Raw genomic sequence first — 16,434 nt, 5'->3', positions numbered from 1 at the left:
GGAAGGGGAAAGCAGCCTGCTCAGCCCCATAGGCTAGGGGCTGTAGGGCGCCTGTTTCCCAGAGAGCTGAAGTGCGGCCTGTCTGCTTCACTTGAGGCTACCTGAGTGGGGAGCATAGATGGGGTGACAACACGGGTCAAGTCACTGAACCCCGGGCCCTCTGCCACCCCGTCAACTTCATCCACCTCATTGTTGAAACCTTCTGGAGTTGGCTCTGTTTCTTCTTTTTTTTTCTCTTCCTTTTTCCTTTTCTTCCTTCCCTCCCTGCCGTCCTCCTGCACTTGCTCGCCCACCTACCACGCCCCTGCTCCCCGGCAGGCACACTTCTCACCGGCAGCCCTGGGCGGGCTCCAAGGCCTCGGCATAGGCAGAGCCGCTCAGCACCCAGGGGCACCTGCCCGTCCGCTGTGGCACTACAGGGCCTCCATGGTGCAGAGGCTGGGTTTCAGCGTCCTGGCCCTGGGCCTTGCTGGGGGAGGGGGCTGCTTCCAGGAGACAGCTCTGGCCTGGGAGCCTTGGTCAGGTGGGGCAGGGATGGCACTGCCCAGGACCGCGCCTGAGGGAGGCTGTGCTCCCGCCCCTCATGGGGGTTTTCGCAAGTCCTGTTCCGTGCCTCAGTCAGGGTGTTGACGGCTGACAGCGGAGGGTGTCGGTGGCCCCCACCTGTCAGCGAAGCTAGAGCGGGCCCACTCTACCTTGGCTGATCATGGCTCTTCAGGCCCTGCAGTTCCCCTGTAACTGTCCAAGGCTTCCGAGCTGGGGTAACTCTTCTCACACAGAATCATCTGGAAAATGTTTGTCCAGGCCCCGTCAAGAACCCCTCAGCAGAGCCCAGAAAGCTGGGTTTGAACCCAGCCCCCACGGTGATCCTGGGTCAGGTGTTCAGGGATCCTTTTGAGTAATGCTGACAACTCTCTTCAGGTGACAGATAAGGAAACAGGTCCCCTCACTTGCTGCTGGTCACATCAAGTCAGGAGCTGTGTCAAGACGCCGCAGATCCAGTCCTGGGTTTTTGGGCCGGCCGGGAGGCCAAGAACGCTTTGCGCCTGCTGCTGCTTCGCCCCAGCGGCTGAGCTCAGACCTGCTCCCCGGGCTTCTCTCCGCCTCAGTTGGCCTCGCTAGACAACATGTAGGTCTCTGGCCTGAGTTGAGAAAGGGAGGATAGCGTTCAGGTGGGCCTGAGGCCTGAATGAGGCCCTGCCTCCCGGTGGCCCTACTTGGCACTTGGACCCAGTAGGAGTCGGAGGAGCCCAGCCTGCTAAATTCCCCACCAGGAATTAAGCCTCAGGCCTGCAAGGTAAGTGACATGGGGCAGCTTTGTCTCGAGCCCGGAGCCTGTGTCGAGCCTGTATGGAGCCTGTGTGCGGCCGCTGGGGAGGGGAAGGAAGGAAGAGTGCAAGGCTCTGCTTGACTGGGGGATTATGAAGACCCCCTTGGTAACCTCCAGGTGCTTCCAGCCCTGCCTAGTTCTCACTAAGGGGGTTGGGGTGAATGGGCTGGGTCTCCCGAAATCCCCATAGGGGAAACGGAGCAGGGCCCAACCCACCTGCCTGAATGTGCCTCTTCTGACCCCACAGTCCTGCCAGAGGTGGGAGTAGTATCTCCAGCCCCTGGGCCACCCCTCACCCATGCCTGCTGCTCCTTCCACCCCAGCCCCCTGAGGAAGGCCACAGGGACACCCCAGTCAGGAGGCACTGAGCCCTGCTGCTGGCTCTTGTCCTGTGTGCTCTGTAGACCCTTTCCTGGGTACCTCTCCCAGCCCAGCCAGGTGCAGCCCTTCCAGGCCCCGAGGCAGGGGAAGGTGTTGCAGACCCCCTCCTATCTCATCTCTAGCTGGACAGGCTCTCTCGCCTCTGCCTCAGTCTTGGGAGGGCCCAGCTCCCGGGCTTCTGTGTCTTCTTGGGGCAGTGAGAGCCTGGGCTCCTGGGAAGAGGGAAGAGAGTGCTGAGCCCCTGAGTCCCTTGAAAGACCCTCAAGAGGCCCCTCCTACGATTACTAGACCAGAGCAGAAGGTCCCTTGCTTCTTTCTTCACTAGTCACCAGATAAAATCTACAGACCTCTCCTCAGATGGGGGTGATGGGGACAGAGCAGGTTCCCCTCCTACCCGTAGTTCAGAGCCTGGGACTCCAAGCTTGGCAGCGGCTTCTCCTCAAACCATATAAACCTCCCAGACCCGAGCACCCTGTCAGAAGAACGGGAGCTTTGGTCTGGGGCCCCTCAGCACAGAGGCCAGAGGCTTCCATCAGCCTCTGCCCTTCATCCTGAAGCATCCTTACTCCTGGGTTCCCATCCACCTTGAATGGGTAGGAGAAAGCCCTGTTTCAAAGAGGCCTGGGTCCCCCAACAGACCTGGGCCCTGCCTGCCTTTCTGTGAGGCTTGGCGCCTTGCTGGTATAGGAGAGCCGGGGTCGCCTTGTCCAGCCTTCACTGCCACCCCTTAGCTTGCCACCTGCTGACAGCAAGGACACATCAGGTCTCCCAGCCCTGTCCGCTACCACCCTACCACTCTGGCATCACCAAGTCAGCAATGGCAAGGAGCCCCAGCCAATAAAGGTCTGGTCCTCACCAGATCTGCCTGGTGCTGCCCTAACTCTGCCTTGCAGCTCAGGGGGAATCCCAGGCCCCCAACTTCTGGTAGCCCAGGCCTTTCCGGTTGTTGCCAGCTGGACCTGTTCCCTCTGGAGTTAGCCTAGACCTTTCTGGTCTTGTTGGCGCCTCCGATCCCAAGTGCCGGGTCTACCAGGACGGGTGAGGAGGCCTCTCCCACTTCCACCGATCCCATGCCCTGTACACCAGGCTTGCTTTCTATATACTGCCGTTCCCTTGGGGCCTCCAGACCCCTGCCATGTGGGCCCTAAACCTTCAGCAGAGGAAGTGCTGAGGCTTCTGCAACACTTCCTCTCATGCTGGGCTCCCTCCCAAGGACCCTTCTAGAGCCTGGTGCCATGGGCCTGGCACAGCCCAGGTCCCCTTCTTCCTCACCCATCAGGGACTCTGTGTCCGTCAAGGCCCCTGACTGCTGAGGGACCCACAAGAAAGCTTCAGACCAGCCCAGATCCATAGCCCCCGTGAGCCTCTGGGCAGAGGTTTAATGACCCTGGGTCATTCCTGTCAAGCAGAGAAGCTGCTTGGCACCAGGCCCTGGCTCCCTGGGCTGAGCTGGGCAGTGGGAGTGTCTCCGAGTCCACCTGGGCAGAGGGGCCCAGCCCTGAGCAACGCGTACTTACAGTTCCTGCCATGTCCCTGTCCGATATCCCACCTGAAGGCCCCAGCTCTCTTACCTCGGCTGCCGGGTCCCCATCCCAGCTCACCCATGGATCATGGGGAGACCACCCCACAAAGCCACAGCCAGCTGGGAGGAGTGCCTGGTGTTTCTGCACCCCCTTTTTATGGTGCCCACTTGGGCAGAAGGCGCTTTGGATTCTGTGGGGAGACTATGGGTCCTCATTTGCCAACCCCTGGGTGGCTGGGCTCCCACCTCAGAAAGCTGTCCCAGAGGATGGGACTATTCCCGTCACCAGAGGCAGACCTGAGTCATCTAGGCCCAGCCCTACCCTCAAGCAGAGCCCTTCCATTCTTGTTTTCCCAGCTGGTCAGCAGACCCAAAGTCCCAGTGAGGTCTGGATGGCCTGTGTCCCATCCCACTGTGTCCCTTGCCCCTGAGAGGGGTCTGGGTCCAGTCGTGGCCTAGAATTTGGATACCTTTGAGCTGGAGGCCACATCTGGCAGGTTCCAGGACAGCCCACAGGCTTGTCCGTCAGGGCCCCCACACTCCTCTCCACGTCTACGTCATGCGTGTCACCTGTGCACCACTCCCGATGGGGCCAGACTCTGTCAGCGTCCGCCAGCTCAGCTGGGAAGTTGGCCAAGGAGGGAGAAGCCTGGTTTGGGGGCGAGTAGAAGAGGGCCTGAACCAGAGTGTTTGGGAGCTCCTCTCTGCTGACCTTCCTTTCTCCTTGGCCTCAAAGAAGGCGGTTTTCTCCATGTCCCCAGCATATACAACACCGCCCCTGGTCTTCCCATCCCTAGAATGCATTATCCACTTCCCTGCGCAACTGACAGCTTTGCTTTGCCCTGGGATCCTTGTGAAATGTGGTTATCCTTGCTTTCCTCATCAAAGAGGGTCAACTGAGGTGGAGAGGTGGAATGGCTCCCCCGTGGCCCCAGGCCATCTCTGGGTGGTCATGTCAGGGGGTGCCAACCTTAGGGGCCTCCCTCAGCAGTCTTCTCTCCTCAGGCACGTGCTGTCCTCACGCTCATCTTCCTAAGAGCCAGAGTCTGTTTCTAGTAAGTCTTGGTTCCATGGGGTGGATGGGGCTCCAGGCCTAGGGTTAGGGCCCTGCCCTGTCTACCTCTCAAGCCCCTTTCAGATGAGGGAGAAACCTGGGTCTCCATTGCTGCTGATGTCCACTAACTGCTTCCTCTCCACACCCGTTCCCTGCAGCCAGAGGTCGGGCTAGGCGCAGAACTGGGTGGAGGTCTAGGGGGAGAGTCTGCCCACCAGCTCCTACCTGGGCCCTGTGGCAGCCACCAAGTGCCAGCTCATGGGCCTGGCCCCACTCAGCCCCACCGGTGAGTGGGAGGATGCTCGCTATCTTCTAGAACATGCCCACCACACTTTGTACCTCCTGGATTCCCTGGCAGACCTGTTACCCGCCCCTCTGACTGTCCTGAGCCCCAGCTCAAATCTTCCCTGCCCACAAGAACCTTTTCATGAAGGGTCATCCCCCCAATCATACACCCCCTTCCCTTCAGAGCTTTGGGTGAGGGTTCCTGTGAGGGTTGGACGTCAGGGATGGCCTAAAAGCATCCGGAGGAAGGCACAGATACCTGTAATTCCCACACGGCCAGGCCTTCCTCTGCTTCTGCCTCACCTTCCAGGACAGCCCAGTGCCCTGATTCCTTTGGTCATGGGCCTGCTGGGAGCTGTGGTTGTCCTTGCTTTATTGGGCTTCCAAGGCAATACTGAACTCACTGTGAGATAGAAGGGAAGACTGGCCTGGCAGGAGTTGTCCTGGGTGACCACAGGGTCCTGACCAGGTCAGGGTCACCACAGCAGGGCCTGGGTCTTGGCACAAGGTGACTGGAGATGGGGGTGGTGCTCTGTTCAACATCCCAATGCCCTTCCAGTTTTGTGCCCAGCAGGGTATATCCAGAGCACCCTAGGCCCAAGAAGCTGCCCATCACCTTGGTGGTCCTGGAATCAATGCCCTGCTCATGACGAAGGCCAAACCCGCTGAGTCCTGAAAGCGGGTGGAGCCCCTCCACCTTCCACAGCCTTTGAGGTGGGAAGATGTTCCTAGAGGCATAAGGGATGGGAGCAGATTGGGAGTATGGGCTTCTCAACCCCAAGGCTTGGTAGTCTGTCCTCCCCAGGGGAAACTTTGAACGCCAGGGGTGGGACCTCTGAAACTAGCCCTTCTGCTGTGAGTCTCCTGGCTCCAAAAAAAGAGTGCTTGTTCAAGGTCACTGTGTAGGGAGGGCAGAGTAGGACTTGGGCTCTTCCTTACTCAAACAACTTTATGTCCCCTCCCAGGCAACAGATAACCAAGGCAACCTCTCCACTGGGATTTCACCTTCATTTATATCTGGAAGGGGTGGGAAGGAATAGAGGGCTGGGGGCCTCCCAGCCCTACCTTCCCGGCCACCTCTTGTCCCATTGGAGGACAGATGCCCTCTGGGCTTCAGCATGAGTGGCTCATCACTGGGCCTTGAGTCTTAGAGTGCTCCCATGTGCTGCTTCTTTTTTATTTTTTTAATTTTTTTATTAACATATTATGTATTATTAGCCCCAGGGGTACAGGTCTGTGAATCGCCGGGCTTACACACTTAACAGCACTCACCATAGCACATACCCTCCCCAACGTCCATAACCCAACCACCCTCTCCATGCCCCCCTCCCCCCAGCAACCCTCAGTCTGTTTTGTGAGATTAAGAGTCTCTTATGGTTTGTCTCCCTCCCGATCCCATCTTGTTTCATATTTTCCTTCCCTACCCCCAACCCCCCCCACATTGCCTCTCAAATTCCTCATGTCAGGGAGATCATATGATAATTGTCTTTCTCTGTTTGACTTATTTCGCTCAGCATAATACCCTCTAGTTCCATACACATCGTTGCAAATGGCAAGATTTTATTTCTTTTGGTGGCTGCATAGTATTCCATTGTCTATACATACCACATCTTCTTTATCCATTCATCTGTTGATAGACATCTAGGTTCTTTCCATAGTTTGGTTATTGTGGACATTTGCTGCTATAAACATTCAGGTACACGTGCCCCTTCAGACCACTACATTTGTATCTTTAGGGTAAATACCCAGTAGTGCGATTGCTGGGTCGTAGGGTAGCTCTATTTTCAACTTTTTCAGGAACCTTCATGCTGTTTTCCAGAGTGGCTGCACCAGCTTGTAGGTGCACTTTTGGTATACCACCCACAGTGTAGGAGGGTTCCCTTTTCTCTGCATCCTCACCAGCATCTGTCATTTCCTGACTTGTTAATTTTAGCCAGTCTGACTGGCGTGAGGTGGTATCTCACTGTGGTTTTGATTTGTATTTCCCTGATGCCAAGTGATGTGGAGCACTTTTTCATGTGTCTGTTGGCCATCTGGATGTCTTCTTTGCAGAAATGTCTGTTCATGTCCTCTGCCCATTTCTTGATTGGATTATTTGTTCTTTGGGTGTTGAATTTGCTAAGTTCTTTATAGATTTTGGATACTAGCCCTATATCTAATACATTGCTTGCAAATAACTTCTCCCATTCTGTCAGTTGTCTTTTGGTTTTGTTGATATTTCCTTTGCTATGCAAAATCTTTTGATCTTGATGAAGTCCCAATAGTTCATTTTCCCCTTGCTTCCCTTGCTTTTGGTGATGTTTCTAGGAAGACGTTGCTGAGGCTGAGGTCAAAGAGGTTGCTGCCTGTGTTCTTCTCAAGAATTTTAATGGATTCCTTTCTCACATTGAGGTCTTTCATCCATTTTGAGTCTATTTTTGTGTGTGGTGTAAGGGAATTGTCCAGTTTCATTTTTCTGCATGTGGCCGTCCAATTTTCCCAACACCAGTTGTCTAAGAGAGTCTTTTTTCCATTGGACATTCTTTCCTGCTTTGTCAAAGACCATAGAGTTGAGGGTCTATTTCTGGGCTCTCTATTCTGTTCCACTGATCTCTGTGTCTGTTTTTATGCCAGTACCATACTGTCTTGATGATGACAGCTTTATAATAGAGCTTGAAGTCTGGATTTGTGATGCCACCAGCTTTGGCTTTCTTTTTCAATATTCCTTTGGCTATTTGAGGTCTTTTCTGCTTCCATATAAATTTTAGGATAGTTTTTTCCATTTCTTTGAAAAAAATGGGTGGTATTTTGATAGGGATTGCATTAAATGTGTAGATTGCTTTAGGTAGCATAGACATTTTCACAATATTTGTTCTTCCAATCCATGAGCATGGAACATTTTTCCATTTCTTTGTGTCTTCCTCAATTTCTTTCATGAGTACTTTATAGTTTTCTGAGTACAGATTCTTTGCCTCTTTGGTCAGGTTTATTCCTAGGTATCTTATGGTTTTGGGTGCAATTGTAAATGGGATTGACTCCTTAATTTCTCTTTCTTCTGTCTTGTTGTTGGTGTATAGAAATGCAACTGATTTCTGTGCATTGATTTTATATCCTGACACTTTACTGAATTCCTGTACAAGTTCTAGCAGATTTGGAGTGGAGTCTTTTGGGTTTTCCACATAAAGTATCATATTGTCTGCAAAGAGTGATAGTTTGACTTCTTCCTTGCCGATTTGGATGCCTTTAATTTCTTTTTGTTGTCTGATTGCTGAGGCTAGGACTTCTAGTACTATGTTGAATAGCAGTGGTGATAATGGACATCCCTGCTGTGTTCCTGACCTTAGCAGAAAAGTTTTCAGTTTTTCTCCATTGAGAATGATATTCGCTGTGGGTTTTTCATAGATGGCTTAGATGATATTGAGGTATATACCATCTATCCCTACACGTTGAAGAGTTTTGATCAAGAAAGGATGCTGTAGGGGCACCTGGGTGGCTCAGTGGGTTAAAGCCTCTGCCTTCGGCTCAGGTCATGATCCCAGGGTCTTGGGATCGAGCCCCGCATCAGGCTCTCTGCTCCGCGGGGAGCCCACTTCCTCCTCTCTCTCTCTGCCTGCCTCTCTGCTACTTGTGATCTCTGTCTGTCAAATAAATAAATAAAAAAAATCTTAAAAAAAAAAAGAAAGGATGCTGTACTTTGTCAAATGCTTTTTCAGCATCTAGTGAGAGTATCACATGGTTCTTGTTCTTTCTTTTATTAACGTGTCGTATCACATTGATTGATTTGTGGATGTTGGACCAACCTTGCAGCCCTGGAATAAATCCCACTTGGTCGTGGTGAGTAATCCTTTTAATGTACTGTTGGATCCTATTGGCTAGTATTTTGGTGAGAATTTTCACATCTGTGTTCATCAAGGATATTGGTCTGCAATTCTCTTTTTTGATGGGGTCTTTGTCTGGTTTTGGGATCAAGGTAATGCTGGCCTCATAAAATGAGTTTGGAAGTTTTCCTTCCTTTTCTATTTTTTTGGAAGAGTTTCAGGAGAATAGGAATTAATTCTTCTTTAAATGCTTGGTAGAATTCCCCTGGGAAGCTGTCTGGCCCTGAGCTCTTATTTGATTTTTTTTTTTAAGATTGTATTGATTTATTTTACAGAGAGAGAGCATAGGTAGGCGGAGAGTCAGGCAGAGAGAGAGAGGGAAGCGGGCTCCCTGCTGAGCAGAGAGCCTGACGCGGGGCTCAATCCCAGGACCCTGAGATCATGACCCAAGCTGAAGGCAGCGGCCTAATCCACTGAGCCACCCATGCACCCCTGTTGGGAGATTTTTTGATGACTGTTTCAATCTCCTTACTGGTTATGGGTCTGTTCAGGCTTCTTTGTCTTCCTAGTTCAGTTGTGGTAGTTTATATGTCTCTAGGAATGCATGCATTTCTTCCAGATTGTCAAGTTTCCTGGCGTATAGTTGCTCATAATATGTTCTTGTAATTGTTTGTATTTCTTTGGTGTTGGTTGTGATCTCTCCTCTTTCATTCATGATTTTATTTATTTGGGTCCTTTCTCTTTTCTTTTTGATAAGTCTGGTCAGGGGTTTATCAATCTTATTAATAAGCTCCTAGTTTTGTTGATTTGTTCTATTGTTTTTTTTTTGTTTGTTTGTTTGTTTGTTTCTATTTCATTGATTTCTGCTCTGATCTTTATTATTTCTCTTCTCCTGCTGGGTTTAGGTTTTCTTTGCTGTTCTTTCTCCAGCTCCTTTAGGTGTAGGGTTAGGTTGTGTATGTGATACCTTTCTTGTTTCTTGAGAAAGGCTTGTATTGCTATATATTTTCCTCTCAGGACTGCCTTTGCTGTGTCCCACAGATTTTGAACAGTTGTGTTTTCATTATCATTTGTTTCCATGAGTTTTTTCAATTCTTCTTTAATTTCCTGGTTGACCCATTCATTTTTTAGTAAGATGGTCTTTAGCCTCCATGTATTTGGCTTCTTTCCAAATTTCCTCTTGTGATTGAGTTCTAGCTTCAGAGCATTGTGGTCTGAAAATATGCAGGGAATGATCCCAATCTTTTGGTACTGGTTGAGACCTTATTTGTGACCCAGGATGTGATCTATTCTGGAAAATGTTCCATGTGCACTAGAGAAGAATGTGTATTCTGTTGCTTTGGGATGGAATGTTCTGAATATATCTGTGTTGTCTATCTGGTGCAGTGTGTCATTTAAGACCTTTATTTCCTTGTTGAACTTTTGCTTGGATGATCTGTCCATTTCAGTGAGGGAGGTGTTAAAATCCCCTACTATTATTGTACTACTCTTGATATGTTTCTTTGATTTTTTTTTATTTTGTTATTAATTGGTTTATATAGTTGGCTGCTCCCATGTTGGGGGCATAGATATTTAAAATTGTTAGATCATCTTGTTGGACAGACCCTTTGAGTATGATATAGTGTCCTTCCTCATCTCTTACTATAGTCTTTGGCTTAAAATCTAATTGATCTGATATAAGGATTGCCACCCCAGCTTTCTTCTGATGTCCATTAGCATGGTACATTGTTTTCCACCCCCTCACTTTAAATCTGGAGGTGTCTTTGGGTCTAAAATGAGTTTCTTGCACGCAGCATATTGATGATTTTTTTTTAATCCATTCTGATACCCTGTGTCTTTTGATTGGGGCATTTAGCCCATTTACATTCAGGGTAACTATTGAGAGAGATTAATCTAGTGCCATTGTATTGCCTGTAATGTGTCTGTTACTGTATATTGTCTCTGTTCCTTTCTGGTCCACTATTTTTAGGCTCTTCTTTGCTTAGAGGGCCCCTTTCAATATTTCCTGTAGAGCTGATTTGGTGTTTACAAATTCTTTAATTTTTGTTTGTCCTGGAAGCTTTGTATCTCTCCTTCTATTTTCAATGATAGCCTAGCTGGGTATAGTATTCTTGGCTGCATGTTTTTCTCATTTAGTGCTCTGAATATATCATGCCAGTTCTTTCTGGCCTGCCAGGTCTCTGTGGATAAGTCTGCTGCCAATCTAATATTTTTACCATTGTATGTTACAGACTTCTTGTCCCAGGCTGCTTTTAGGATTTTCCTTTTGTCACTAAGACTTGTAAGTTTTACTATTAGATGATGGGGTGTGGACCTATTCTTATTGATTTTGAGGGGGGTTCTCTGCACCTCCTTGATGCTTGTCTCCTTTGCCATGTTAGGGTAATTCTCTACAATAATTTGCTCCAATATACCTTCTGCCCCCCTCTCTCTTCTTCTTCTGGAATCCCAATTATTCTAATATTGTATCATCTTATGGTATCACTTATCTCAAATTCTCCCTTCATGGTTCAGTAGTTGTTTGTCTGTCTTTTGTTCAGCTTCTTTATTCTCCATCATTTGGTCTTCTATATCATTAATTCTCTCTTCTGTCTCATTTATCCTAGCAGTAAGAGCCTCCATTTTTTTAATGTACCTCATTAATAGCTTCTTTTTATTTCAGCTTGGTTAGATTTTAATTCTTTTATTTCTCCAGAAAGGGCTTTTATTTCTCCAGACAGGGTTTCTCTAATATCTTCCATGCCTTTTTCGAGCCCAGCTAGCACCTTGAGAATCATCATCCTGAACTCTAGAACTGACATATTCCCAATGTCCATATTGATTAAGTTCTAGCCTTCTGTACTGTCTCTTATTCTTTTTTTTTTGTAGTGATTTTTTCCACCTTGTCATTTTATCCAGATAAGAATATATGAACCAAGAAAATAAAATACATAAGGGCTGGCAAAGATCCCAGAAAAATGTGTGTTAACCAACTTAGAAGAGACCTCCCAACTCATAGGGAGAAGAAAGGGGGTAAAAAGAAGTTCAAAAAAAATTTTTTAATTGAAAAAATATATATATATATATTAGACTGGTGAATAGAACAGAGCCACCCACTTGATTTTGGGTGTATTTTGGTCTCTTGAAGGAACTATCTCCCAAAATTTAAAGAAAGAAAGAAAAAAAAATATACACACACACACACACACACACACACACACACACAAATAAGGGTAAACACGGTGAAGGGATAAAATATGACTGTAAAAATGAAAATTTTAAAAAGTTCTTAAAAAGGAGTTGACAAGATAAGTTGGTTGGGAAAAGAAAGAAAAAGAAAGTGGAGAGAATTTGCTCAGGCTGGAGATTAGAACAAAGCTCTGTGCTAGATTTAGGGTATATTTTGATCTAATTAGAAGAAGTTGTATCCCAAAATTTTTTAGAAGAAAAAACCCTATGTGTATACAAAAAATAATGTTAGATACAATATAGGATAAAATATGACTATAATAATAAAGGTTCAAAAAGATTTTTTTTAAAGAAAGGTATTGTTAAAATAAACTAGTTAAAAAACATTAAAAGAGGAATGAGCAAAAGTTAAAAAAAATTTGAATAAGAAAAAATAAAATTAAGGGGCGCCTGGGTGGCTCAGTGGGTTAAAGCCTCTGCCTTCGGCTCAGGTCGTGATCCCAGGGTCCTGGGATCGAGCCCCGCATCGGGCTCTCTGCTCAGCAGGGAGCCTGCTTCCTCCTCTGTCTCTGCCTGCCTCTCTGTCTACTTGTGATCTCTGTCTGTCAAATAAATAAATTTTAAAAAAAATAAGGTATTCTTTAAAAAAAAAAAAAAAGAAAAGAAAAAATAAAATTAAAAAAAATTTAACTTTGCAAGACTAGAGAATCATGAGGAGAGAGCCATGAATTTCATGCTTTGCTTTCCCCTCCTCTGGAGTTCTGCTGTTCTCCTTGATCAGTGAGCTTGGTCTTGGCTGGATGTTCTTGCTGATCTTCTGGGGTAAGAGCCTGTTGTAGTGATTCTCAACTGTCTTTGCCCAAGGCAGAATTGCGGAGTCCTTGCCAGGGGCCAGGCTAAGTAATCTGCTTGGTGCACTCTCGGGAGCTTTTGTTCCCTAATTGCTGTCCATAGAATTCTGAAGGACGGGAATGAAAATGGCGGCCTCCCAGTCTCTGGCCCAGAGGAGTCGAGAGCTCAGGCCCCACTCCTCAGTGTGCCCTCAGAGAAAAGCGCTCAATCACTCCCATCTCCCTGGTCTCCTGCCGTGCTCTGAGCTCACCTGGCCTGTGACCGATCATTTCTGTCTTGGGCACACAGCCCTGTTTGGAGTCTCCAAACCCAGCAGATTCCTGCCTCCAGAGCAGGAAGGTGAGTCTCCCCGGATCTGCCACTTGTGGCGTCCCTGCTTAAAGAGCAGTGGCCTGACTGTGCCACGGGTCACAGTTTAAGGTAACCCCGAGCTGAGATCTCACTCCTTGGCTCCATCTCTGTAGCTGGCTTCCCCGCTCTAATACCTGTAAGCTCTGCCACACTCAGACACCCCTGATCCTTCTATGACCCCATGGGATCTGAGACCACACTGTCCACATGAGGGCTCCACCCCCGCTCAGCCTCTGGAGCGATGTCCCTCAGTGGAACAGACTTTTAAAAGTTCTGATTTTGTGCTCTGCTGCTCTGCCACTTACCGGGAGCCAGCCCCTCCTCCCATGGTCTATCATCCCGTCACTTCAGATTCACTTCTCTGCAGGTCCTACCTTTCAGAAAGTGGTGATTTTCTGTTTCTAGAATTGCTGTTCTTCTCTTCGATCTCCTGTTGGGTTTGTAGGTGTTCGGAATGGTTTGATAACTATCTAACTGAACTCCTGTGACCTGATGTCATCTCAGCCTGCTACTCCTCCACCATCTTGACTCCTCCCCTGCTTCTCTTTTTTTTAAGATTTTATTTATTTGTTTGACAGTCAGAGATCACAAGTAGGCAGAAAGACAGGCAGAGAGTGAGAGGGGGAAGCAGGCTCCCCACAGAGCAGAGAACCCGATGTGGGGCTCGATCCCAGGACCCTGGGATCATGACCTGAGCCAAAGGCAGAGGCTTAACCCACTGAGCCACCCAGGCTCCCCTCTTTTTTTTTTTTTTTAAGGATTTTATTTATTTGGGGGCACCTGGGTGGCTCAGTGGGTTAAAGCCTCTGCCTTCGGCTCAGGTCATGGTCCCAGGGTCCTGGGATCGAGCCCCACATTGGGCTCTCTGCTCAGCAGGGAGCCTGCTTCCCCCTCTCTCTCTCTCTGCCTGCCTCTCCACCTACTTGTGATCTCTGCTTGTCAAATAAATAAATAAAATCTTAAAAAAAAGATTTTATTTATTTTATTTGACAGAGACACAGTGAGAGAGGGAACACAAGGAGGGGAAGTGGGAGAGGGAGAGGTAGGCTTCCTGCTGATCAGGGAGCCTGATGCAGGGCTTGATCCCAGGACCCGGGGATCAGGACCTGAGCTGAAGGCAGATGCCCAAAACCAAACCATCCATGTGCCCCTCATGTGCTTCTTGATCCAGGTGTCCAGGACCTTGAATCTGTCTCACTAGAGTTCCTCATGCCCCCAGCCTTGGGTCCTTCTCCACTCCCAGCCCTGGAGGATCCCAGGGCATAGCCATCCCCGCGGCTCTGACACCAAGACAGGCTTTGGCCATTGTAGTTCCCCCTGGAGCCTCAGGCCATTGCTCTGCCACTGTCCAGCCCCTGGAGGGACACTTGGCTATAGCTCCTGGGCCCTGGACCAGACCTGTGCATCCTTCTATCCCGGATGAATCATCTTGGCAGATTGGACACAGCTTTGCTGGATGTCCTAGGCTGGGCTAGGCCCCTCCTCACAGTGGCAAATCTTTTCCTTGAGGCTCCAGCAGGCTCTGAGCTGAAGGTGGGGTGGGATCTGATGTCAGTGGACGAGAGATGTCCCAGGACATCTGCTTCAGTTCTTGGCCCCTGTGGTCTCTTTTGGGCATGACACCTTATCCCGTGCAGTTTCCTGCAATGGCCACAAGAGCCTTCCCTAGCACCCTCCCTACCTCAGGCCAGTGTCAGGACATCTGCCGTTCCAGGCAGAAGCCCAAGGACAGAGCCAGGCCTGGGGACTTGTCCCCGGGTGCTGAAGGCCCTGGCCAACCAGCCATGGGTCCACACTCCCTCATTGTGGCTGGTGAGTGACACACACTGCCCTTCCCCAGCCTGCTGTCCCCCTGGGTGGGCCAGGTGTGACCCCACCAGATCTTTGTCTGCTTCTAGCTTCTCTGCCCACCAGGCTCTCAGGTGAATGCAACCATCCTGCCTATTTCCTTGACTGTCCTCAACAGGAAATGTATAGAGCCACTCAGACATCACATCTTTTGTCAACCAGGCCCTTGCCAGAGACGTGACCACCTCTATAGGCCTGGGGTCAAGCTCAAGGTATCCAGAGGTAATGTTCTCCTTCTGGGACCTAGCCCCAGTGGCTCCCATAGACCTTTCTCTATCCAAGCAATGGCCTGATGGACAGCTTCCCCTTTTCCAGTGCAGGATGACTTACAAGGGCAGGAGAGTGGGGAGGAAGATCAGGCAAGAGCTCTGTTCCTGCCTCCCCCATTTAAAGTTCATTGGAAGTGAGGTGTCCATCCTGTCTGCCTCCCCCTCCCTGGCCTACTGTAGGTTCCATTTTGAGGTTCCCAGTGAGTGTCAGAAGTACAGGTGGTGGTGCTTGGCCTCAGCATTCCTCCTGACCTTCTGGGCCTGGGCAACCACTGACTTAAGAGAGCCTTGGCCAGCTTGTTTCCCACACTGCCACCTCCCAATGCATGGGCTGCATGCTTTGTCCTCTGGGTGAGCAGAAGGAATATGCAGAGTTCCTACCTTCTACGTTCAGATCCTAGTAAATTCCCTGCCATGGGACTGTGGTGCTGAAGAATGCAGGTTCTGGGGTCATTCAGACAGTTGGGGTTTGAGCCCACCCCAGCAACTTTGTGACCTTAGGCAAGTCACTTCACTCCTATGCCTCCCCTTCTTCAGCCATTCTGTGGGGACAAGAGCGCCAAGTTCACAGGTACTTGGTGAGTACTAGGCTTTTGGCAAGAACGGAGCTCTGGAGGAGGTGGCAGGCAGAGTGACTGAGCCTCTTATCAATCTGGAGAATGAGGTTGCATGGTGCAGGGTTGTTGCAAGAATGTTCTGTGTGCTGCTGGCAGTAGGTCATGGGAAGTGATCCTGCAGCCTCATCCTGCCCAACGGGGAAGTCCCACTTAGGAAAGACCCCTTGTATGTATGGGGGAGCTGGTATTCCCAGCCCCAGGCCAGACCCCTCCACTGACCTCCAATGACCCATCCAGCTGACCCTGGTGGTGGCTGTCCCACTCGATGGCCATCTGGATGACTCACCTCTCTAGGTGGACCCTTCCACCTTACACGTTGCAGGTACTATCATGTCACCTCCAGAGAAGCCAGGCCTCTCTGAAAAGAAACAAATTGCAGAGGACACAAATAAGAAGATGTACCCATGCCCACGATTGGAATACTATTGTTAAAATATCCATACTACCCAAAACGATCTATCAATTAATGCAATCACTATCAAAACACCAATAGCCTTTTTTACAGGACTAGAACAAGTAAGACTAACATTTGTATGCACCACAAAACATCTGTATGAACAGCCAGAGCAATCTTGAGAAAGAACAAAGTGGGAAGTATCACAATTCCAGATTGTAAGATACACTACAAAGCTATAATAATCAAAACAGTATGACACTGACACAAGAATAGACACGTAGATCAATGGAACAGGATAGAGAGCCCAGAAATAAACCCACAATTATATAGACAAAGAAGGCAAGAATATACAATGGAGAAAAGACAATTTCTTTAATAAGAGTGCTGGGAAAACTGGACAGCTACATGCAGAAGAATGAAGCTGGGGCAGTTCCTTGCCCCCCCCAAAATAAAATAAATACCTAAATGTGTGACCTAAAACAATAAAACTCTTAGAAGAAAACATTAGCAGTAATCTGTTTGACATTGGTCTTAACAACATTGTTCTAGATATGTTTCCTCAG

Source organism: Martes martes (genome assembly GCF_963455335.1).
Source record: "Martes martes genome assembly, chromosome: 7".
Taxonomy (NCBI): domain Eukaryota; kingdom Metazoa; phylum Chordata; class Mammalia; order Carnivora; family Mustelidae; genus Martes; species Martes martes.
The sequence above is the reverse complement of the archived record's forward strand: the minus strand, read 5'-3'. Positions refer to the sequence as shown.